The sequence below is a fragment of the Amblyomma americanum genome, chromosome 1, assembly GCF_052857255.1.
Source record: "Amblyomma americanum isolate KBUSLIRL-KWMA chromosome 1, ASM5285725v1, whole genome shotgun sequence".
NCBI classification, from domain to species: domain Eukaryota; kingdom Metazoa; phylum Arthropoda; class Arachnida; order Ixodida; family Ixodidae; genus Amblyomma; species Amblyomma americanum.
Window position 1 is genome coordinate 443,904,167 of NC_135497.1, and position 25,312 is coordinate 443,929,478.

The window sequence follows — 25,312 nt, forward strand, 5'->3', positions numbered from 1 at the left end:
CCCAAGGGCTCCTGGCCACATCACGCGACCGGCAGTAAAGCAGGGAAAGAAGAAAAGCGCAATGGAGACCCCACTCGATCTGCGAAAGAGCACCTTTGAATGAATTTTGACTAAAAGTGTTTACCACCACCAGCTTTCTCATGTTTTGCCGAACTTATACGAGAACGCCAAGGAGAAGTTGCGCGTTACGCTGACGTCAACAAGCCACTGTGCCATATCAGCAGACATGTGGACATCATGCACGGCTGACAGCTACCTGGCAGTCACGTGCCATTTTCTGCAAGGTGCCACTATGCGGCCTGCGGTGCTCTCCGCTGCAGTTTTTCAGGGAGCGCACACTGCACAAAACGTTGCCGACGCCATTGCTGATGTGGTTGAAGATTGGCGTATTCGCAAAGCAATCACTGCTCTTGTCACCGACAAAGATAAAAGGATGATTCTTGCAGCTCGTCTGTTAGGTACCGAGCACTTACCATGCTTTGCTCATACGCTGAACCTCACTGTCCAGGATTTGCCAAAAAGCAGCGAAGAATTAGCAGCCGTGCTGCAAAAGTACAAGGACATGGTGCACTACGTAAGGTCCAGCTGCACTGCTACTGCCAAGCTCCGAGAAGAGCAAGAGCGTGCTGGTAAGGTTCCGCCGCTAAAGCTCAAACAGGAGACACCGACACGGTGTAACAGCGTCTTTTGCACGCTTAAAAGGATCTTGGAGGTCGGAGAAGCTCTCACTTTAACGCTTTCGAAGTTACCCCGGGCACCAAGAAGATATAATGCTCATCGAGGATGTCGTGGAAATACTGGAACCGTTTGAGGAGGCCACCAAATTGCTCTCTGGAGATGAGTACACTACCATTTCCTTGATCGTTCCTGTGGTCTGCGGTATTGAACGAGAGCTGGAAGAGCGTGTAGGGCCTGCGCTGAAAACATAAGTTGGTAAAGAAGTGTTACGCGAATGCGTCTCCTCCTTGCATAAAAGAATGGACACTTACGAAGAAAGACAGTTAACATCTCTTGCAACACTGGTGGACCCACGACTAAAGGAGAGAGCTTTTTCACTTAAAGCAAACGCAGACCATGCCAGTGCTTGTTTGGTCGGTGAACTAAGCCGCCAGTTGTCAGAAATCCCAGCTAGTCGTTCAGTTGAACCATCTAGACAGCAGGTGGTTTCAACCGAAGTCTCGGCAGGAAGCCGAATTTGGCGGTTCCTTGAGAGACGATAACAGGAGCCCTCAACCGCAACCTCTAATGCAGAGTTAATGGTTTGCCAGTACCTAGAGTTACAGCCACAGGAAAGGAAGAGCAACCCATTTGAATTCTGGAAATCATGGCAGTGGTCAACAGCACCGCTCTCTGAAGTGGCTATGAAGTACTTGTGCGTTCCAGCAACGTCGGTACCGGCAGAGCGCGCATTCTCATCGGCCGGACAGATCATTTCAGGTAGAAGAAGCAGGCTGAAGGGCAAGAAGTTGACATGCTCGTGTTCCTTCACCAGAATGCTTGGCCGACGCATGATAATTAAGTGGACGTAGCTGTTCATTTGTAGCGGACAGGAAGCCTCTATAAGTTTGCGAAATTGCACTGCACAAATATATATACTGCATTTTATGGTTTTGAAATAAAAAATCAACAAATAAATTTCTTGGTATGGTGTAGTGGTTAACTTTTGAGTGTAAATGTAAAGATGAACTTGCTCCGGGACTTTTTCTGCAGAATGAAATATTTTATCAGTCTACAATATGTTTATTAAATGCATGAATTGAGCATTGCAGACAGTCAGTTGTCGTTGCAGACACGGGGGTTATGGTACTTGGCTGCTGACTAGAAAGACGCGGGCTCGATTCCGGCCACGCCGGCTCTATTTCGATGGTGGCGACAGGCTAGAGGCCTGTGTACTGTGCAACGCCAGTGCACGTTAAAGAACCACAGCTGGTCGAAATCATTCGGACTGCACAACGCACCCCTCACAGCCTGAGTTTCTTTCGGGGATTAAGCCTCATAAACCGTGAAACCAACAAAGTATCGCAAATGTTTTGTCAATATCGCTGGGCAACGAATGCAAAATATCGATAGTGTTGCTGTCGATAGTTTTACTATCGACAGTCTTACTATCGATAGTCTCACTGTAGACAGTCTCGTTATCAACAGTCTTACTATCGATAGTACTATCAATAGTCTATCGACAGCAGCACTATCGATAGTTTTTTCACACTATCGATAGCTTCCAAAAAACTATCGATAGCAAATTTTCCGATAGTTTTGCATCACTAGAGCCAGGCCAGAGGCAGTGATAATGACCGCCTTCTGGTCAACGGAAATTGTTTTGAGTTCTCGTTTTCCGCCGCTTGACCCCATTGGCGGATGAATTGATTGGAACTTTTATTTCCATTAGAAAAAAGGCGCCTCCTTCCCCGCTCCTGGAACGCAGGCCTGGGAAGACAGGGAGTCGCGCGCCCGAGGACTAGAGGCTGGCAGGGAAGACAAGCCTAGAAGACCCTGCTGCGAAGGGTCTTCCACCCCTGGGGATTGCGGGCACGCCCAAATTATGTGGTCGAGGGTCCCCCTCGCCCCTCAGTGTTTGCACTGACCGTTCTCCCTATGTTTTGGTAGCACGTGAAACGCCCAGACCGGTATCATTAAGGTGTTAGTTTGGAGCCGCCTCCACGCGACAGCTTCTCTGTTATTTAGGCCAACATCTGGCGGGGGTCTACGTCCCAATTTATAATGTTCGATGATTTCCCCGTAATTTTGCAGACGCTCGTCGTATGCCCAGCGTGCGGTTGGCTCGACGGCTAACCGGAAGTAGAGAGCTCGGGCTAGCTCGTGAGCCGCCTCGTTGCCAGGGACGGCAGCGTGCGCGGGTGTCCAAATTAACTGAAATTACCTATTCAGCGTTCTTTTGGTCAGGATTTTGGCCGTTCCGGTGATATCCTCCCGTTTTCGAAATTTCGGGCGGCAGTTTTGCAGTCGCTAATATTAACCTGACTTTTGTTCCTACGCAAGTGAGCGCTATCGAAACTTCCTTGGCAGTCTCTATGTTGCGGCCTCGGGTGGCTGCCGCGCATACCGGCGCCCCTCAGTCATCGACTACCCGGGTGTTGTGTCCGGACAACCAGCCCGGATTCCAAATCTACAAGATGCAAAATTTCTCCTGCGAACGCCCTTGGACAAGCCCGGTGCTGCGCCGCAAGGCAACAGCGCCCTATGGAGAAGCATCGGCGAGCGACATGCCCAAACGTGCAGCAAATTGCTAGACAGCCAGGCGCCGGTTTTCCTTTCCCCCTTGAAGTCACCGTGCGCGGCAAACTTGAAGCAGGTGGCCAGCGCGGTCGCTGGTTGGACCTCTCGGACGACCGTCAAGTGCTGGCTTTGCATAGGGCCGTTTTAGTGACAACCGTTTCTCGGGGCTTTATAAGCCCCAACGCTGCCGCCTGGAGAGCACCTCCGACCTACAGAGAGACCGACCCACCGTGAGCCGAGTGCCGCTCACGAGGGGAGTGAGATGTGTGACGCGCGTTGGAGCCTCACCGGACGTCGCCGTGCGAGAACAGTCGCGTTTGCTGTTAGCTCTCGGCCCCCGAGCCGATCTTGTCCTGTATAATGACCTGTACATAGTGTATAAAATCCATTTTGTTATTCTCACCGACGCCTGAGGCCCGTTTCACATGCATGCGATTTTCCCCTGCGACAGTGCGAATTCTGTCGGTCTGCGACTGGGAGGGCCGTCGGTCTAGTCGCAGACGGCTTGCGGTCGAGTTCCGTCCGGTTGGTATTCAGTCGCAGCGTCGGTGTGTTCGCTCTGCGACTGACCATTGGGGAGCGCCGAGACGGCGTGCGACGTGGGGTCACGTGGGAGCTGTTGCCGCGGTGGAAGCAAAACTGATTATTCTAATCAAAACATGCGAAATATTGCCATGCATCTAAAAATACGCTGGTCATGAAATCATCAACACATTTCGTGTGACATTTCTGTCGCGTTTAATAATGGGTTGCCTATGCAAACATCGAGAAACCTTGCCTGTCCCTCCGACCAAATTCGTTGTGTCGGTGTCGCATGTGAAAGCAGTGACCGAAAATCGCACTGCGGCCTCACCGACTACACCGGATATTTTCGGTCCAGTCGCAGCATGTGAAACGTGCCTGACTCGGGGTCTTCGCTACCGACTTGAGAACTGGCAACGCTCTGTCACAAAACTGGTGGCGAGCGCAACGGGACCATCTCAAAGTCACAACATTGGTGGCAGCGGTGCGATGCCAAACATGGAGTTTTTTCTTCCTCCATAATGCCAAATCACAACATGATGGCTGCCGCGGATACCGGCGCCCCTCGGCCATCGACTACCCAGGCTACCTCCGCACCCGTTCTGCCACTCGCCGCATCGACATAGGGGACTTCCATAGCTTCCATATTTTCGAACCTTCGCTGTAGAGCTTCGGCTCGTTTGGCACTTCTTTCTACTTTAATTTCTGGGTGCATGTTTCTATAAAATGGGGGATTGCCAAGGCGTTCCTGCTTTTCCTACTAATTCCGACTTTGCTTTGGATCCCTCTGTCTGGCTCTAGTTCCACTTTTGCAAGGGTCACCCTGGCCGTATCGGTCGTACTTAGTCTCTCTAACTGGGAGTCTCGCACTGCCTCCGCCAATACTGTCCACGTGTTGTGCACCCCGAGTTCAAACAGTCGCTCGGTCGAGGTGCCCATGAGCAGTCCTAGCGCCTTCTTAACGCATCTCCGGATCAAGGAGTCTATAGTTTCTCTTTCTCTCCGGTTTTGATGTCGAGGTAGGGCGTCGCGTAACTGATTCTATTTATTACGTATGCCTGGATAAGTTTTGATACGTTTTTCTCCTTGAGGCCTCTTCCTTTATTCGCGATCCTCCTCAAGAGCCCGAGGGTTTGCATCTCGTAGGTTTCCAATTTCATCGGGGCTTCTCCGTTATGCCCGTGCGATTGGATGACCAGCTCCCGGATCCTGATCTGTTCTAGTTTTGCTACCGGTTTGCCCTCTTCCTGAATATGAAAGTCTCCGCTGTTTTTGCAGCGAAGGCATTTTGGGCTGTATACGAACAGCTCCGATTGTTGCGGCGAGCACGAAAGTCCCCTTTCGGCCGCGTATTCGACAATGATGTCGGTCGCTGCCTGCAGGCGTTCCTCCGTATTCGCATCGCTCCCCTGGTTAGTCCAAATGCCGATGTCGTCCACATACATGCTGAAATTTATCCCCTCGATTTTGTTGAGTTTCCCCTGGAGTCCTCTATCACCATGTTGACTAGTAAAGGCGATAACACTGAGCCCTGCGGTGTGCCTTTGCTTACTAACTCTATCGTGGGAGAGTAAAGTTTGAAATCTCATGCAGGCTTTTCTGCCCGATAAGAAGTCTTTGATGTAGGTGTACGTTCCCTCCCCGACTCCGAGTACTGCGAGCCCTTCGAGGGTGGCGTCATTTCTGGCATTGTCGAAGGCCTTGGTGAGGTCTAGGCCCAGAATCGCTTTCGAATCACTTTCGTCTTTCGATCGCGAGTCTATGATGTCATGTTTTAGTCAGAGCATCACGTTCTGCGTGGACAAGTGTGGTCGGAAACCGACCATCTCGTGCGGCCACAGGTTGTTTTGCTGTATGAAGCACGTTAATCTTGTCTGTATTACGTGCTCCATCAGCTTCCCTACGCATGAGGTTAGGGAAATTGCTCTCAAGTTTTCCAATCGGAGGTTTGCCCGGCTTGGGTATTAGCATTATGTTTGCCGTTTTCCATTTATCCGGCAACTGGTCCGTTTCCCAACCTTTTCCTATGATTTCCGTTAGGAGACTAATGGATTCATCGTCCAGATTGCTTACAGTATTTTATTTGTGATCCCATCAGGGCCCGGGATTGATTTCGTGCTCAGTCTTACGATTTCTGCCCTCGACTCGTCCTCCGTGATTGGGGCGTCAAGGGTCTCGTTGAGCGCCCCACCGTAGCTCGGGAGGGCGGAGCGTTTGGTATCCCCAAAGTATGTCTTTACAAACTTATTCGTAAACTCTGCGTCATCTCCTTCGAATTTGTCCGGTCCAGCAGATGCCTGAGCATGCTCCACGTTTTGGAGAGATTCATGCCTCCCTCCGTTCCGTCGCATCTGGTGCACCAGTTTTGTTTTAATTAAATCGCTTAGCTCTCAATTTTTTTGTTATGCCTCACGATCCGTCTTCAAGGTTCTTGTTCCATTTATGTTTTTTTTTCAGCCTGCGTTCCATGCTTTCTTTGGCCTCCCACGTGTGCAGAAGTCGGCTATCCGCTATACCGGGAGCATCGTCCCCCATTAGCGTCCTTGACGCCTCCCCAACGTGGCGTCTGAGTGCCTCCGTCCATTCCTCAGTTTTCGATCCATTCTATTGCGCGGTTCCCCTGATTTCTGGAAACTTATCGCATTCCCTCACGGCCAGTTGGCACGCCGTGCGCGTCTTAACGCCATCTTTGACACCCGAGACGATAATGAAATCAGCTCGCATAATATATGTAGTGACACCAGCCTCTACAAATGATTCCTTTCTGTATGTGATCGTCCCGAATTGCGTTCAATATAATGAACTCCAGCCATTATAAATTCAACTGGTCTGAATGGCGAAACAAGACGGTGGTTTTTCAAGCAAAGGTACGTTTAGAGCAGTGCTTAGAAAGACGGGACGAGGGCGTCTTTTTAAGGAACAAAAAGTGCTCTCGCAGTCGCACATTTAGGCAACGGCCCGTTTGACTAATATAGGTCCGACCACAAGAGAAATGAATGTGGTACGCCACTCCTCTCACACATGTAACGTAGCCGTTACCATGCTTCACAGTGCATCGCTTTTTTCTACCCCGCATGCTACTGCGGACAGCAACCCGAGTATAAATACTGCTCACTTTTTGGTGGGGCAGAAAACAAAGCATTCACGTCATATCGGTTACCCACATTTTTCAGTTGGTGCGAAAACCGATGTACATAAGGAACAACCGCGATCTTTTTCTCTCTTTTTTTGACTCCTCTGCACCTGGAGGAGAATATTTATTAACAGCTTTAACTTTTTTCGACGCCTTTATAGAAGCCAGAGACAAGACATACTGTGGGAACCCCGCCAACCAACCGATTCAACTGTTCCAAAAAGCTTTCTTTCATAGAGTGAAAACAGGACTTCTACAGTGACGAACCTAAGCAAGCGACAGCAATTCCACATGGGGGTTTGTTTCTTCAGAAGACTGACGTCTGCATCAGATCCAAAGCGGCTCCCGTCCTCAGTGATATCTTTCTATCTAGAGTTGATTCCTGTGTTGAAAAGAATTTGAGTGGCCTTTCAAATAAGATTTTTAGGTATGTCGACGATTATCTGGTGTTTGCTGACAGACATGATTTGACAAGGCGGGTAGTGGATGTGCTTAAGCTTTTTATGGAGTATGGGTGTGGACTGCAGTTTACATTTGGAACGCCCACCAATGAATAACAATAAAATAATAATTGGTATTTGGGGAAAGGAAATGGCGCAGTATATGTCATATAGCGGCGGACACCTGAACCGCGCCGTAAGGGAAGGGATAAAGGAGAAAGCGAAAGAAGAAAGGAAGTAGGAGGGGCCGAAGTGGAGGGCTCCGGAACAATTTAGACCACCCGGGGATCTTTAACGTGCACTGACATCGCACAGCACACGGGCGCCTTAGCGTTTTGCCTCCACAAAAACGCGGCTGCCGCGGATGGGTTCGATTGCAGATACCTGATACCTGATTTAATATCTGCTGCTGGTCCTTGGACCCAAGATATTGAACTTATTTTTAGAATATGGCAGAGGAATATGGCACGTTTGTTGGGTGTACTTACCGCGGTTAGTGAAACCACTTTTAAGTTTTAGGTCTACCCATTCTAAAATTGTAAAAATGTGGAATTGCTGTCAGCTGCTTACGTTCGTCACTGCAGAGGTCGTGTTTTCACTCTATAAAAGAAGGCTTTTTGGAACAACTGAATCGGTTAAGGTTGGCGGGGTCCCCAGTGGATGTCTTGTCTCTGGCTTCTATAAAGATGTTTAAAAAGTTAAAGCTGTTAATAAATCTTCTTCAGGTGCAGGGGAGGCAAAGAAAAAGGTCGTGGTTGTTCCTTATGTGCATCGGTTTCCGCACCAACTCAAAAATGTGGGTAACCGATATGACGTGAAGGCTTTGTTTTCTGCCCACCAAAAATTGAGCAGTATTTGTGCTCGGGCTGCTGCCCGCAGTGGCATGCGCGATAGAAAGAAGTGATGCACTGTGAAGCATGGTAACGGCTATGTTACATGTGTGAGAGGAGTGGCGTGCCACATTCCTTTCGCTTGTGGTCGGACCTATATTGGTCAAACGGGCCGTTGCCTAAATGTGCAACTGCAAGAGCACTTTTTGTCCCTAAAAAGGCCGCCCTCGTTCAATATTTCTAAGCACTGCTCATAATGTAGGCAATAAGCCTTTACTTGATAAAATCACCATCCAGACCACATGACTAGAGACATTGCTGAGGCATATCATATCTGAATTTTTAATTCCTTACAGCAGCTCTGTGCACTGAGAAAAACTTGCTCGAAGAACGAGCGGCTTTGAAGCCTTGCCTGAAGGCGCGCCCACTGCTGCGCATTGTGAAAGTGATTCGCTTGAAGAATACCGTCCTTGACTTCGATAAAATCACCATCCACACCACTTGACTAGAGACATTTCTGAGGCATATCATATCTGAATTTTTAATTCCTTACAGCAGCTCTGTGCACTGAGAAAAACTTACTCGAAGAACGAGCGGCTTTGAAGCCTTGCCTGAAGGCGCGCCCACTGCCGCGCATTGTGAAAGTGATTCGCTTGAAGAATACCGCCCTTGACTTCGATAAAATCACCATCCAGACCACTTGACTAGAGACATTGCTGAGGCATATCATATCTGAATTTTTATTTCCTTACAGCAGCTCTGTGCACTGAGAAGAACTTACTCGAAGAACGAGCGGCTTTGAAGCCTTGCCTGAAGGCGCGCCCACTGCTGCGCATTGTGAACGTGATTCGCTTGAAGAATACCGTCCTTGACTTCGAACCACCCCGTTCTCATGAGGGAAGACTGCATGGTGAGCAGTCTTCCCCAGCAGTGTTTATTTCTTTATCCCAGAATCGCTAAAACAGATTCGCTGTGGCCAAAAAAAAAGGGAAGCAATATCAGTCAATCCGCCTTTTACACTACAGGAAAGCGCATGCGCTCTTCTCCTGGCGGCGGCGTCGCGAAACAACTTGGAAGTGTCACGGCCGGTCTCTATTGTTTTTTTTAGGAAAAGAGATGACTCAGTAACTGTCTCATTTCTCTCGATGAAAACCCGAACCGCGCCGTAAGGGAAGGGATAAAGGAGGGAGCGAAAGAATAAAGGAAGTAGGAGGTGCCGTAGTGGAGGTCTCCGGATTAATTTCGACCACCTGGGGATCTTTAACGTGCACTGACATTGCACAGCACACAGGCGCTTTTTGCGTTCTCGCCTCCATCGAAACGCGGCCTCCGCGGCTGGGTTTGAACCCGGGTAGCATTTATTTCTGCGCTGCGCCACCGCTGGTCTCCGTAAGAGGGCGCTTCGAGCCAACCCTTGCTAAATTTAAGAAGTTCATTGAGGGGCTTTAAGGGTGCCTCGATGCGCGCGGCCCCTCCGCTGAGGCATCCATCAAGGGTTAAATGGGCTTTACCAGGATGGATGGATGGACGGACGGACGGACGGGTGGGTGGATGAATGGATGGATGGGGATAAGGCTGAACCCTTTAAATCGGGCGGTGGCTCAAGCCACCTATCCATGACTCATAGAAATTTTACTCTTGTCTTAATTTTATCCACCAATCAGATAACTTTCGCTTGGGGACTTCTATCTGCTTAAAATCTATTTTTCCTTCACTGTCCTTAAACCCCAATGCTTTGAATAAATCAGCTTCGCTGCTTCCCACTGCAGGCTGAAGCCCTTTACAGAAAAGTATCAAGTGTTCAGCCATTTCCTCCTCCTCTCCACACGCACCGCACAACGTGTCTATCTCGTGGTACCTGGCTCTATATGTCTTAGTGCGCAAAACTCCCGTCCTGGCCTCGAATAACAAAGAGCTTCCCCTACAATTATCATAGATATTTTCTTTGGCAATTTCCTGCTTAAAGGTTCGGTATGTTCCCAGTGCCGATTTCGTCAGCACCCCTGTTCCCCACAGAGCTCTCTCTGTTTCTTTAACCTTTTTCTTAACCGATAATTGCTGATTTGCCCCCCTACTAGGCTAGGGTAGGGTTAGTGTTCCTGTATATGCTCCCGCAGGGAGCAGAGTTGCGCGAAGGTCCGCCATTTTGTTCCAAGCTGTGCGGGAAAGCAGCTCCTCGAGCGCACAGGCGCTGGGATCATGACGGGGCTGGCGTTGTAGAGCAGTTTGCTTTTTTTTTAAAAAGCTTACAAACGGCGCTCGATTGCGGGCATCCTTTTTTCCTTTTACTGTCTCAGTGCTTAGGGATCGATGCTAAGCCTATCATACTTCGTTGAAAAAAACGTCCAGAAATAATCTGATTTGACGAAAATATCATACAGCATGACAGAAAGATCGCGGAATGACAGCGATAGCTCGCAGTACGGACATTAATGGCGCAGAAATGCTTAGAAATGAAAAACCTGCGTGAGCTGTGCGATGAAGAGAAGTGCGGCAGTGCATCTCCCTGCAGAACCACATTGAAATACATTATTCTATAGGGTTGCGACCGTCGATGTCGCACGAAGCTTGTGAAACCACGCTGCATACGATGTGAATGCGGGCAGTCTAAAGCTATGCATTTTGCACGCAAGTAAATCTAACCCACTAAAGGCACAGATATCGCAAACTCGCGCGCTTATCTTTCACAAAATATACGTATCATTTGTTGCTCTGACTTCTAGCCCTCAGTTGCACTTTTCCTATGCCATGGTCATCTTTTCAAGCCAAACACATCACGTGTCGTACTTCTTTAATATCCAAAAGTTAGAGAAGCCTACCTTAAGTCACTGCAGCTGAATTGTGTTATACGAGTTTCCAATTTAGGATCTCGAAAAGTGATATCTCTTTCTGGTGCTGTTATTTAATTGCTCGTTCTTCCTTAAGCACTATAGCGTTTTCTCTTGACCTACTTGAATTATATGTACCTTCACTGCATTATGAAATATCTTTGTTTTGGAGTGCTCTATGCTTTTAGTCAAGGAAAAATAATTATCTGAATATCCAATTTTGCTTTTTCAAGTATTTCATGGTATTTTTGTTCCCCTCTCCTCCAGTGTTAACATCCATGTCAGTGGAACCTTAAGGGTATTTTTAACAAATAAAATAGTTAAAAAGCCTAGGCAAAGCTTGTTCTCATGCTGAGAGACTGGCCTCCCACTTCTGTGTTGTAGACTGGGACTAGAACAAAATTTCACATACAGTTTGCTTGTCAAACATTCTTTATTTCACAAAACAAACAATTTCTGCAAAATGCTGGAGGTGGCAGCAGAATAAGCAGACGGGCGGGCAGCGGCTGCACATGAGAAATGATCTGTCACGTGCAGCCAGGTTAGGAACAGAATCGTTGTTCAACTTGTAGCGCTGCTGGAAAAATGAAGATAATTTGTTGATGAGTCGCCGCATGGAGTTCGAGCGTGCCAGCTGAACAATTTGTAATTTATATTGAACTGTAATTTTTGTCAGACTAGGCACATAGCCAAATGATGGTTGCAACGCCGGAGGGAGGTATGAGACAATGGAGGTTATGTGGCTAAGTGAGTCATGCAAATACGGTAAGGTTGTGCTGTTTATTCTCTTACCTCGAATATTCGGGTTCATTTCGGGGCTGCTTTCACGCGTCCCATACGCAAAAGCCAGCGCAGTCGCTGACGTACGACTGACCGTCCGGACGGCACTGCGTAAAAAGCTTTTCCGCTTTCTGTACGGTTCTTGCAGCTTGGAGCACTGCACCCCGTCATAGTTGGAGGCTGCCGTCACTGCACACTATCAAAATATATGCAACTGGAGCGCACGGAAAAGGCCGGAATACACCGCAGCCGACCGCACCGAACGCGTCCGATCACGATGGCAGCCGAGAGGGTACTGGGGCTGGCGAGGAACCGCCGTTGCGCCTGGACAGTTGGCTCTTCCACTTCAAATGGAGCAAACGTCGCCTGCGGAATCACGTGACGGCCGCTCGGCGAATGGCGTCAAGAGCGGCGCGAGGAAAACAGTCGCGCAACTCTGCTCCCTGCGGGAGCATATACAGGAACACTAGGTAGGGTTGGCTCGCAGCGCCCTCTCGCGGAGATCAGCTGTGGTGCAGCGCCAAAATATAGAGCCCCCCCCCCCCCCCCCCGCTCGAGACCGGCCGTGACACTTCCAAGGTGTTTCGCGGCGCCGCCGCCAGGAGATGAGCGCATGCGCTCTCCAGTCGTGGAGGAGGCGAACATGCGATTTCGCCGTGGCGGTGCTCCGAGGAGGCACATGATGTCACAACGCGCGCCTCGCCGCGGATATTTCTGTCTCTCTCGCTCGCTCCCTAGTCACTACTGCGCATGCGTGCCATAGGTGTTCCCCCGCTGCGCAGCGCCTTTCCTCAAAATCCAACATTCAATTTCCAGTTTCCGTTTTCCCTCCATCCTTTATCCCTTCTTTACGACGCGGTTCGGGTGTCCACCATGATATGTGAGACGGTTACTGTGACATTTCCTTTCCGCAAAAACCAAACAAAACAAGTGAGCCGACGGCGTTCATAGAGTTCATTGGCGTTGACAATTTTGCAAAGGCCGTTCATTTTCACGAAAGGCGCACAACCGGCTCCGTGGAGACCTCAATCTCGCTTTCATGTACGTGGCGTTGGTGCCCAACTGCAAAAGACTGCTTTGATTGGGTTCCGCACAGAGGATAAACAGCGCACCCTCCCTGCCACCCTGGGAGGTGGCATGCGGTTAATGGTTGATCGCGAGAGATTAATAGCAAATGAACGCTGCGGCCTAGCTATTGCTGCAGTGCCGCATGTCAGCCACAACGCTGTCAGCGCTAATCCATTCAGGCCACATCTCTCTCACCACCGCCGCATGTATCAAAGCAAGAATGAGGCGTCCGCATACCCAGAGAGCCAGTTACGCGCCGTCTAGAACATTGTCAACGCCAATGCCAATGAACACAGTGAACGCCGACAGCTTTCGCTTTGTATATCCTGGATTAGCTGAGCTAATCCACATTTTTTTACAGCGAAGCTGTATACCTCGACCGTTCAACGAAATTTCGTGCCGTTGTCACCAAAAAAACCCAGGAGTGGAAAAGTATATCGAGATATGTGAGACAGGCGTCGTCTCCTTTCCTTAAAACCAATATTTCAATTGATATTCCTTCCCTTACGGTGTGGGTTCGAACCCGACCGCGGCGGCTGCGTTTTTATGGAGGAAAAACGCTAAGGCGCCCGTGTGCTGTGCGATGTCAGTGCACGTTAAAGATCCCCAGGTGGTCGAAATTATTCCGGAGCCCTCCACTACGGCACCTCTTTCTTCCTTTCTTCTTTCACTCCCTCCTTTATCCCTTCCCTTACGGCGCGGTTCAGGTGTCCAACGATATATGAGACAGATACTGCGCCATTTCCTTTGCACCAAAAAACCAATTATTATTATTATTATTCCCTTACGGTGTGGTTTGGGTGTCCACTAAGATATGTGCGACAGGCGTCATTTCCTTTCCTTGAAAATTGGTTTTTGGGGAAAGGAAACGGCGCAGTATTTGTCTCACATCTAGGCCGGCACTCGAACCGGGCCGCAAGGGAAGGGATAAAGGAGCGACTAAGAGAAGAAAGGAAGAGGCGCCGTAGTGGAGGGCTTCGACCACCTTGGGATCTTTAACGAGCCACTGCGGCGCGTATTTCCTTTCCTTAAATTTTTCAACGGGCCAGGCGCCGCGCCGAACAGACGATTGCGTTCCGTGGACTCCTTGGCAATGCCGCAACACGCTGTCACGTCCGGCTCCTAAACACGAATCATAAAGGAGTCGTAATGTAGAAAAATAAAGAAAAGTGTAAAAAATAAGTAATAAAAAGTAAATAAATAGATGATTTCTCCTCCCAAGGCGACGCCAAATCCAGCGCACAAACTGTCGGTGCACCGTGTACCTGTAACGGCTGCAAAAAATAGTCGCTGCGTTATGATGGTGATGTGCGAAACGCAAAAAAACATTTAGTTACAGAACCTTGAATCAGTTTTTCTATTAGTTGTTCAATATTAGTGCCAAGTGCCAGCAACTGAGGTTCCTGGCTAGGTGTATAGAGAATAAGAGAGTATGTAGCGATATTATGTAGGAAGCTATATTTTCACTGCTTTCAGATTTGCTGTCAGGATTGCCAAAATTTCAACGACTGTGCTGAAACTTTGAAACTCAGTTCATACTAAGGTGGCTGCATTCAGACTGTATAGCTGCAAGCGAAATGGTGTCGAAGCTAGGTTTGAGGATCAAGCCAAATGTGGAGTTTAATGCAAGAGACACAAATGTCATCACTGAAACTGATACAGGAGTGGAGCATGACAATTTTGCAAGTGCCTCTCTTATATGATCGAACATGCAGCATCCAGTTACATTTGGATCTCTGGTGCGTTGACGAGGCCGGTCTGTCTTCCAGTAGTGGTGGTGGTAGTGGTTTTTTATTAAAATAGTAGTAAAAAGGAAGGAAAATATTTTTGCTAGCCCCGGCATCTGCCATCGATACTGAAGCACCTGAGCTGGGGCAGCGGAAATAAAGGATAGTAGGCAGAATGGAGAAATGAAATGAAAGAGGTGAGGGGACAGGAAGAGAGGATAGGGGGAGAAGTAATGTATACAAACTATTTACACAATAAGAAATGTGTCCAGGTTGTGCGCGTGATTAGTTCATTTTAGAGGAATTAAAACACGCGCACAGCACTGTGTTGGCTACAACTGGTGTGGGGCGTCCAGTTATTAATCGTTCAATGTAGAACTCGCGGAGCGTTCGGTCACTGCGTGTAACTACCTGACAGAGAACAGACGGGACGTCAGGCCCGTGTGTTCGAGGAATGCACAGAGGCTCATCAAAGTTCGCTCACGAGTGCGCGCACTGCCCTGCGGCCACAATAGCGTCTTGATGGAGTCTGGCAGTATGCCCTGCGCCCAATAGGCCGCAAGCATATCGCGACGAGCATCTCGAACGCGGCACAGTGAAGGAGCAGGTGTTCTAGTGTTTCCACTGCACCGCATCCGTCACACACATCACTCGTCGCGATTCCGTTACGCTCCCGTCGTTCCCCGGGCCACACGCAGCCAATGCGTGCGCGGAGGATCATTACACGTTGCGACCGTGTAAGTGCGCGACAGCCGGTGATACTGTCGATGCGCTCACCTCCTGCGATGCGTGGATCGGGGTGCTGCTTTCGGAGATGGTCGTGGATGGCCGCACGCACGTCCTCCAGAGCAAGGGGCAGACCGCTGGCAGGTAGTTGATGTGCAGTGGTCGCGAGCTCGTCAGTTTCTTCGTTTCCGGCGGTGCCGCAGTGACCGGGCACCCACTGTGCACGCACGGTGCATCCTCTCTGCGCGAGGCGCTCGATGCGCGAGCGAATTTCCCGCACTAGTGGAGTACCGCGGCCGTTAGATTGCAGGCGGCTGAGGGCGGCGCGGGCGGCGCGGGAGTCGCACAGCAGAGCACTCCTGGGCGGCAGAGGGCCGAGGGTGAGCAGCAGGTCCAGCCCGAGCCGCATCCCCTTCAACTCCGCCGTGGTGGAGGAGCCCAGGAAGGTTGCGTGTTGCTGGATGTGCAGTTGCAGGGCGGGAATGGTAGCCGCCGCTGCAAGGGAGCAGCTGTCGCGGGCCACTGAGCCGTCGGTGTACACGAGGAGATGGTCCTGGGGCTCCTCCTGTATGACGGCTTGACCAGCTGCTGCACAGCACAGAGGGGTGTGCTCCGCTTTCCCGCGATGCCGACGATCTCTCGCTGTACCTCCGAGGCAGCAGGCCAGGGCGCGCAGGAGCCGTAGGTGCCAGATATGCAAGTTGCAGTGCGTAGATGTTAAGGCACCCCTGTACAGACGTGTTGCTGCTGGTGATGCACTGCGCACACTCGGGGATGTGGGCAGCTACTTCAGGTATTTCACGGCAGCACACAGACCCGAGCACGGTGTCCATGGCGCGACAGCGGCCGCATTCACACCTACGATAAACGTCGTTATTTTTATTATTACTACTATACTACTATTCAAGCACGCAAAACTGCACTTGCAAGCCGTCGCGCCCGCAGCTGAAGGCAATTCCGGAAATAGCGCTTTGTGCATGCACCAGGCGCGTTTTTGCGAGTTATCGAATTAGCGCACGCTCGCCACATAGGAATCATGCGACACACGCAAGATCGTGTATTTCATGGAGCACGAACAAAACAATAAAAGAAACGAATAGAGGTGTGCTGGACCGCCAAAATTATACTCCTCAATCACGCAAAGTCAACGGCACTATACATGTGGGGGAGAACACGTGCTAACAGTTCAGGGAGAAATGGCATCCAAACGGCGTAATGGGTGCTCGCGACAAAATATGTACGCATTGTTTACGCAAACAGCAAAGGCCGAGCTACAGCATGCGAGGTTGTACGTGTTAGTGGACTCGTTTTTTTTTGTCCTTGGCGACGTTTGACTGGCAGTGACTGACATAATGGCAAACAGATCGGACACTGCAGCTGGACGAAAACAAACAAAAATCCCTTAGACGAGCAGCAAAATAACGCGACAGCAACACTGCTTACCAATTGAAGTCTATACGCTCGGCGTCCGTTGGCACCACCAGAACTGCGTCGGGCCAGACGCCTGCCTCCTCTTCGGAATCGCCGGCCAGCGGGACAAAAATAAAGTGGTTGTAGTTGTTGTCCACATAGTATGGCACAGGCCCACATAGGGGAATTGGCCAAGAATTTGGGGCACAGAGAGTTTTTGAGGTAAATAATTCCTGGACGAAATTAAAATGAGTGGTGAGAACTTCCGGAAGAAGTAAACAAAAAGCAACAACGAAATGAAAAGGGAAGTGCATAACGCACGCAGGAGATCGAGACTGATGCTTATAGCCGAGTAGGTAAATGATAATGATAATTGTAAGAATAAAAATAATATTGAAAAAAAAAATTAACAAGGTAGCCGTTTGATTCCATTAAAAAATTTTGCACGGCAGTAAAAACAGACTTGTGGCTGTACCCAAGTATGGTGGCTCCTTACAACAAGACTGGGTTGTTCAAACAAAGGCCAAGCTGTTGTAGAGGTTTCTCTAAAAACCGTCTTCGCATCATGTTGTACCGTTGACAAAACAACAAAAAATGGTCTATGGTTTCGTGCTCACCACAAAATACGCAGACGGGATTAAGCGCCAACCAAGACCTGTGCAAACGAAAAATTAAGGGACGGATCCGGCAGCGGAGCCTTGATAGAGATACCTCAACCTGCCGTGAATGGCATGATTGCCTGCTCCATGAATACCTCAGGTGCAGGTAATCATCAGATCTTAAAAGTGATTCAGTTGTCATTCTTAACAAATTTTGTCGCCGGAACCCCGCTGCTATAATGTACGCTGTAGCGGGAACGATAGGTAGAACGGGGCCATTGAGGGACGCCTTTGCCAGGCAGTCCGCAAGTTCATTGGCTGTCACACCGCTATGACCCATATCATGTGAACAAGGCTCAAATGCGGAGGCAGTAAGGAATGGAAGGCGTATAGAATTGGCGAATCTACAGCGGAAGCAAAAAACGAACACAAAGAAAGAGAGTCTGTAATGACAGCCACTGAAGAGAAAGCTGGCTCTAGTTTGCGAAGAGCAAGCACCACCGCCAGAAACTCCGCTAGGAAAATTGGGACGTAGTCGGGAAGCCGCACAGAAAAAGAGGAATCTAGAACCGAGCAATATATTCCCGCCTCTGCCTTTTCATCACATTGGGAGGCGTCAGTAGCTATCATTAAGCTAATAGGTAGGCTTTGTAAATGGTCCTCTAATAATCCATTTAAAATTAGGGGTGGTAAATGCTTAGCGTTTTTCGGAAAAATATCATCACAGACAATTTCTACAGAGTACCCACTGTTTTTTGTCGGAAGGATGTTATACAAAAGAACATTTAAAGGTTCAAGCAAATTTTGTACCATAACTACCTGCGGGGTATGAAATCTAGGCCAGTGGACTCCAAAAAAAGAAGTCGGCTGGCAACAAAAAACAGACAAGGAGCGGCGTAAATCTGATTCATATATCCTTAGGTACGTCTGAACAGTTAGGAATTGAAATCTAGATGATAAAGGAGGAATACGGCCTTCAAGATAAAGCACGTTATTGGCCACACAATTGGGGAGGCCAAGGCACAACCGAAGCGCTTCCCGCTCCAAAAGAACGAGCGGGCGAATTTTGTAAGCAGCCGTACCAGAAAAAAGCACAGGTCCAAATTCTAAAATTGGTCGGACATACAACACATATACCAGCAAAAGTTCACCTCTCCGCATTCCAGACCGGGGATTACTTAATCTACGCAACATGCCCACAGCACGAGCCCATTTCGCTGCTACATGGTCAATGTGGGAGCGCCATGTGAAACTGTCATCATAAATGACACCAAGACATTTTAATGACTTAACTTGAGGAATATTTTGTCGCTGGTAACTAAGAGACAGATCAACAGGATCTTTCATTTGAAAAACAAGTACAGCGCACTGAAAAACAAAAAGTACAGATTGTAGGAGTTCGCAGCCGTGGCGTCTTCTTCTTCATCGTCTGTGTCGTCCCCCGATGCCTAATAATCAGTGCCTTCGCCAAAATAAAATTCTTCACCTTCCGACTCGTAGCTATTCGCCATTGCGACTTGCCCTGCTCCCGTCTCTCCATGTTTACGCGCGCTACGTGCGTGTCAAGCAGACGACGTGCCCACTCGACGTCACGGTTTTCCGGGCCCTCGTGATAGCGCATTGCCTGGTTTTTGACGTCATGTAAAAACCTGGCAACTAGGAACCGAGACCGATACTAGTGGGTACAAATAGTACGATTATTAATTATATAGTACGAGTTCGTGCTTCTAACATCCTGTATCATGCCTACAGAATCGCTACGCGTTATTTACAACCGACAGGCGCAACACAAAAATGTGGTGTCTCTACCCCTTTAAGGACTCCAAGGTTTATATTGAGGAAGACTTTTCACCACGGATCCAATTTGCCCGGAAAAAAAAAAAAACTACGAGATTTTTCCCGCGAAAACGGTGATTCAAACGAAAAAGCGAGGTTTTCTTTTGAGAAATTTATTCTCTGGATGTGCCAGTATGATGTTGTGAGCGACAAGGTCTGCTTATGCGCTCCGCAGAGCCGCCACCCGCGACAAACTACTAAAATAACTCCGTTTTTTTTAATCTCGGCAAATTTGTGAAGAATTATCAATAACCAAGAGCAGCTTGCCTCCTTCATCTTTACTTGCACTGCTGACGCCATCGTCGGAATAGGAACGTCGTGAACACCAGAAACTGACATTTCAGAACACACACACACACGCACACACGAGAGAAGAGAATGGGACTAAACGGGACAGGCGTTCTGTGACTCTGTCCCGTTCTGTTCTCTCGTGCGTGCGTGCGTGTGATTTTGGCGCCGTTAAAGTAGAATGATTAACATATCACGTCTTGTCATTTTACATGAAATGTACTTTAAACTTACACCCTACTGCGCGCTGCTGATTAGTTCTGCCGTACGTGCATTTCATCGACGTGACAACAATTAAAGGATCTAACCTCCATTTGCGCGAACAGACGCAGTCAGATTTTCGTTTGTACACCTGGCGATAAGAGAATGTAATGCCCTCCCCCATTCTGTGGTTAAGCCTATTGATAGTGATAAATTTATTTAAGTACTCAAAGATATATAGCCCAACAGAGTAGGTGTGGGAGATTTATCTTGTGGAAATATAGGGGGACCAGCCTTCCGCCCGCCACCCCGCACTCCCACTCCGCGGATGCAGCGTTCCCGCTCGCTAACCGCGGATGGGCTCGTGCTCGAGGGACAAAGAGAAGGGACGACAATAGCGTTAACACTCGTATGCTATTTATTACACTTGCAATCAATACATAGAGCGGGCCAGCTAGATACAAAACATCAACGAGGCATTCCACGGAAATAGAAGGCTACGTAACAAGGACTTCCGACTTACCGGCTGGGGCAGGGCGCGACTTCGGAAGTATCGGCGGCGAACATTCTTGAGGCAAAGCCATTCCCTAGCATTTGCTGGGGAAGGCGACCAGAGCGCGCGTTTGCTGCGCTCGCTTCGCTGCCTGGAACCAGAAGTCCAGTGGCAAGGCACAAAGGATCCCCGTGCGCCTGCCGCGGAAGGTGACGAGAGCGTGCGGCTCCTACCCCTCGTGACGCTGGCCGGATCCCGAACACTCTGTCCGGTCCCGCAGAATTCCGCGTAACCTACGAGGTGGCGCTCCCGTCGCCGTTCCCTTTCCCCATGAGGGAGACTTCCCTCCTCACCCAGCCGGGGCAGTCAGGCTGTCCCGACGAACATATACATGGTCACGGCAGAAGGGGCACCCAGGACATAATATAAATTCACACGTTACAAGCATGTTATACTCTAAAAAGAAATTGCATACACGTAAATTGAGGAAAACTAGACAAGCAGAAAATTTCTTAACAACCGAAATACAGTTAACCACACAAGAACTGACTCTACAATTCCTTGGCAATGTCGCTTGCTGCAAAAGTGTGCTACGGCAAAAAAAATTACCCTCTGTGACAGTTCTGGGTAAGAATTGGGTTCAGAAGTGTTTGTTCTCGCCAAAATCGGAGCTAGGAAATGAGGACGTGTGTGTAGTCTTTCTGGTATAAATGCGGCTTTACACATTCCGGCAACTTCTGCTTACCTGAAAGGCAGTTATAGAAGAAAGCGAGCCGACTGAATTTTCGACGAGATTCGAGAGTGTTTATAACATGCTGCAGTGTCATTATTGGGGGTGGTGCATAGCTTTCATATTTACTGCAAATATGTTGCGAAATAGAAGGCTGTCAACATTAAATGCGAGCCCAGTTGTGAAATTATCTGGATCGGCATTGTGGTTCGGAATATCGAGCGACAAAAAAAGTCACGGGCTATCAATGTTGTTGATGCGTAGGGAATGCGTTAGCGCGGGGGCTCGGAGTGTGTGAGCCCTTTGCGTTGACTCCCATGAAACACATTTTCTTCTTTGTTGCCCTGCTGCGGTGGTTCAAACCTCCCGCCGTTCCATGTCTTCCCTCATGCTCGTCAGATGGCGCTGGTTGTGCATATCATATTGCTGTGGAGACGAAGGAGACAGTCTAGGTTTCAGTTTTAGCGCAACTAAAAGTCAGGTGCGATGGTTTTCAACGGCACAACTGATGAGGAGCTTACAATACAAGGCCATGAAATAACCCGAGTGGCCGAATACAAATATCTCGGGGTATGGGTAAACAACGGGCATATGTACATGGAAAATCACGAACAGTCTCTCATAGCAAAAGGGCGAAGAGATGTCGGGATAACGAAACATAGGGCATTGTGGCGGTACAACAGGTATGACGTCCCCAGAGGTATTTGGAAAGGAATAATGGTGCCGGGGCTTACTTTCGGGAATGCGGTTCTATGCTTAAGGGCTTAAGTTCAGTCGCGATTAGATGTAAATCAGAGAACTGTCGGAAGGTTAGCACTAGGTGCCCACGGGAAAACCACAAACGAGGCAGTACAGGGGGATATGGGCTGGCCAACGTTCGAAGCACGAGAAGGTTAGAGTAAAATACTATACGAAGAACGCCTGAGGAAATTGGATGATAACCGCTGGGCAGCTAAGGTATTTAAATACCTGTACAGAAAGAGCGTTGACACACAGTGGCGGAAACGAACTAGAAAGCTGGCCAGTAAGTTTGCCAGAGACGAGGAAAGAGAAAGAAAGAGCATTAAACCGCAGGTTAAAAACGTCGAAGGTAAAAATTGGATAGATTCAATGGAAAAGAAGCATACTGTAGAACTATATCGATGCTGCAAAAGGCAGATCAGGAAGGAAACGTTTTATGATAACTCGAGAGGCAGTGCCCTCCTCTTTGATGCTTGGTCAGGGTGTCTTAGAACGCGCAGCTACAGAAAAAAAATTTAACGAAAAAGATGACACATGTGCTGTGTGTGGTAAATCTGAAGAAACAATAGAACACCTCATCCTAAAATACGATGTTATCCATCCCGATGTCGATGCAGGCACAGTCACTCTTCCTGAGGCCTTAGGGTTTAGAGATAACAATTAGTCATGTAAACAAATCTGCGGTGGAAATTAGCAAAAAGCGATTGGAGGATTGGTGGTACAAAAGCAGAGAGGTGACAGAAGTTTTAAAGTGTACGAAGACGTTTTTTTAAAGGAAATGGAGAATTGTATGAACAACTTACAGCAGAGTAAACAAAAATAAAGGAAAAAAACAGCATAGTGGCAACAACCACTGCCCTGGTTCAAAAAGGATGCTCCTACCTTCCATCCCATCCATCCATCCATTCATTTAAAGTTCCAGTGACTTTAATATCATTTTGGCTCGTTTGTCTCGTGACGCCTTCGGAGGAGACAATCCGCGGAGCGCCTCTCGCGGGCGCCTGGGGAACTAGCGCGCAAGCGCAGTGACAGCTGTAGGTGGGGCCTCCGCTACAGCCGCTTTTGTTGTGCCCAGCTGTTGTGCGCTTGTGTTTTCTTTTTATTTTCTTTATGACTCCACATGCGCGCAACTTGGACAATTGTATTGTTGTTATCTTAAGTAAATATCACCTCTTCCCCCTTCCTTTTTCACTGTAACCTCACCTCTTTCATTTCGCTTCAAACTGCCCGCTATCCTGTATTTCCGCTGCCCCAGCTCAGGTGCCGCCGCCGCAGTGATGGCAGATGCCGGGGTCCGCAAAAATCTTTTACCTTCCTTTTATTATTTTTAAAATAAACATTTACTACTACTACTTTACATGAATTCGGTCTTCAGCGAGTCGAGATCGGTCCAACTGCAGCGACAAGCGTCGAGCAGCGCAGCGGGAAAGGGCAGTGGCAGCCTCCAAGATTGCGGAACGTCAGTACTGTCTCGGAGGCATTACGGCGCAAGCGAACAGGTTCGCATTCATCACCTCCCCTCCCACTAACCCGACGCTTCGACTCGATGCGGTTTACATGGCATCTGCCATTGGGGTCGAGCGACTCAACCCACCCCCTGCAGCAGAGTTGAGTGGACTAGCTCCCTCTACTCCCGGACCCGACTCCGCGGTGTTTATGCATGAACCCAGTAATCGGTTTTCAACTCAACTCCGTCATGTAAACGCCGCTATTGTGGCCGCAGGGCAGTGCGCGCACCCGTGAGCGAACCTTGGTGAGCCTCTGTACATTCCTCGAACAGACGGGCTTGACGTCCCGTCTGTTCGTTGCCAGGTAGTGCCGCGCAGTGACCGAGCGCTCCGTGTGCGCTACCTTGGACGATCAACAGCTGGACGCCCCATTCCAGCTGTTGTCCTCTATTCCAGCTGCAATGTACATAGTGTTGTGTGCGTGTGCTTTCCCTTCTTTTATGGCCTCAACACTCGTGCAACCTGCATATATGTATTATCGTGTAATGTATTTGTGTATGTTACCTCTCCCCTATAATTTCTTACTGCTCCCTCACCTCTTTCATTTCATTTCTCCATTCTGCCTGCTATCCTTTATTTCCGCTGCCTCAGATCAGGCGCCTCCATAGTGATGACAGATGCTGGGGCTGGCAAAAATCGTTTCCTTTCTCTTGGTTTTTATTTTTGAATAAACAACAGTACTACTGCTACTACTGTCGGCGTTCATTGTGTTCATTGGTGTCGTTGACAACGTTCTAGACGCCGATGATTTTGAGGAAAGGAAGAGCGCATAACATGGCGCCCTGGGTCAGTGCACGCCTATATCGCGCTTTGAGGTACGTCGATGGAGAGGGATGTGGGCTGCATGCATAAGCGCTGACAACGTTGTCGCAGGCCACGCGGCACTGCAGCTATAGGCCGCAGCGTTGATTGGGTGACCAACCTCGCATACTTAAGCGCTTAAGATTATCCCGTCGGGTCTACCCTCCGCCGGCTAAGACACTATACAAAGGGGAGGAACAACCCCTCCTAAAGCTACAGACCAACACTTACAACAACCCACGAAGACTATACGCAGTAGATCCGGAGTCAGACTCACAATGCAAATTCTTCGGGGAGAGTAAGGCGGACCTGTACCATATGGTATGGGCCTGCGAACGAAATCAGGCGGCCACTGTTAATAACTAGCCAACGCAGGAAGGGTGGGAGGCAGCTCTGTCCAGCTCGGACCAAACGAGTAAAAAAATTGGCAGTGACTTAGCTCGGCTATGCCAGGATACACGTAGCGAAAGCTAGGCATAGCATGGTTAGCCTTGGATAATCTTTGATTCCAAATCCAGATAAGTCTGGTTGTCTAGCTATGCTGTCGCATTAAAGACGACACAACTGTGGTTGCGGCGCACGCGAGCTCTCATTTTCAATCCTCCGATATGTTATCAGGCATGCGACGCAGCTGGCGAAGCGAGCGGAGGCGAGCGCCACGATGAGGAACGCGGTGTGACGTCATACCAAACGGCTGCGGCGGCGAGTCGCTCGGTGTGACGTCATGCCAGATGGCGCGGCGAGCGCACAAAGCACAGTAACCCCGTCTCACATATATCTGTGGACACCGAACCGCTCTGTAAAGAAAGGGATAAAGGAGGGAGGAAAAGAAGAAAAAACTGAAAATTGAAAGTTGCATTTTGAGGAAAGGCGCGGCGCTGCGCAGCAGCGGAACACCTGTGGCTGTAGTGAACTAGAATACCTATATCTAGTGGCGCGAACGGAGGCGCGCGGCAGCGTAGCAGCTGAGGCAAAACGCCTCTCCTCGCCGCAAGGGGCGCCACTGCGCCTTTTACTAGCCCCGCGCTGCCGCTGCCGGGCTGCTTCTCACATTCGGAACGGCTCTCTGGGCGCTGAACTGGCTGAAACGAAGTGTTTTGTCTGCGTTCTACGTTTCGGCGTGGCTCCTCGAGCTGTAAACTCTGAGTGATCCGGAGAAAATCGTCTTGCGCGTGTGAAGTTCGTGCTATAAAGGCACTACAGAGAGGCACGATGCCGAAAAGGAAGACGGACGACTCCCATTGCTTTGCCCCGGGCTGTCGGAGCGGTTATCCAAGAGCTGCTAAGGCGTCTTTGTTCGCCGCTCCCACGGACGACGAACTTAGGAAGAAGTGGGAGCGCAATCTGCGAAGAGATGACAAACATTTCTCTGGGTCCTCAGCGGTCTGTGAGCGCCACTTTGAGCCCGAGTGCA

The 25,312-nt window shown here is 49.3% G+C and overlaps 1 pseudogene; it reads left to right on the forward strand.

Annotated features, from left to right (window-relative positions):
• The first annotated feature begins 226 nt into the window (after nucleotides 1–226).
• Nucleotides 227–1,220, forward strand: LOC144125538 (E3 SUMO-protein ligase ZBED1-like; annotated as a pseudogene).
• Nucleotides 1,221–25,312: the final 24,092 nt, after the last annotated feature.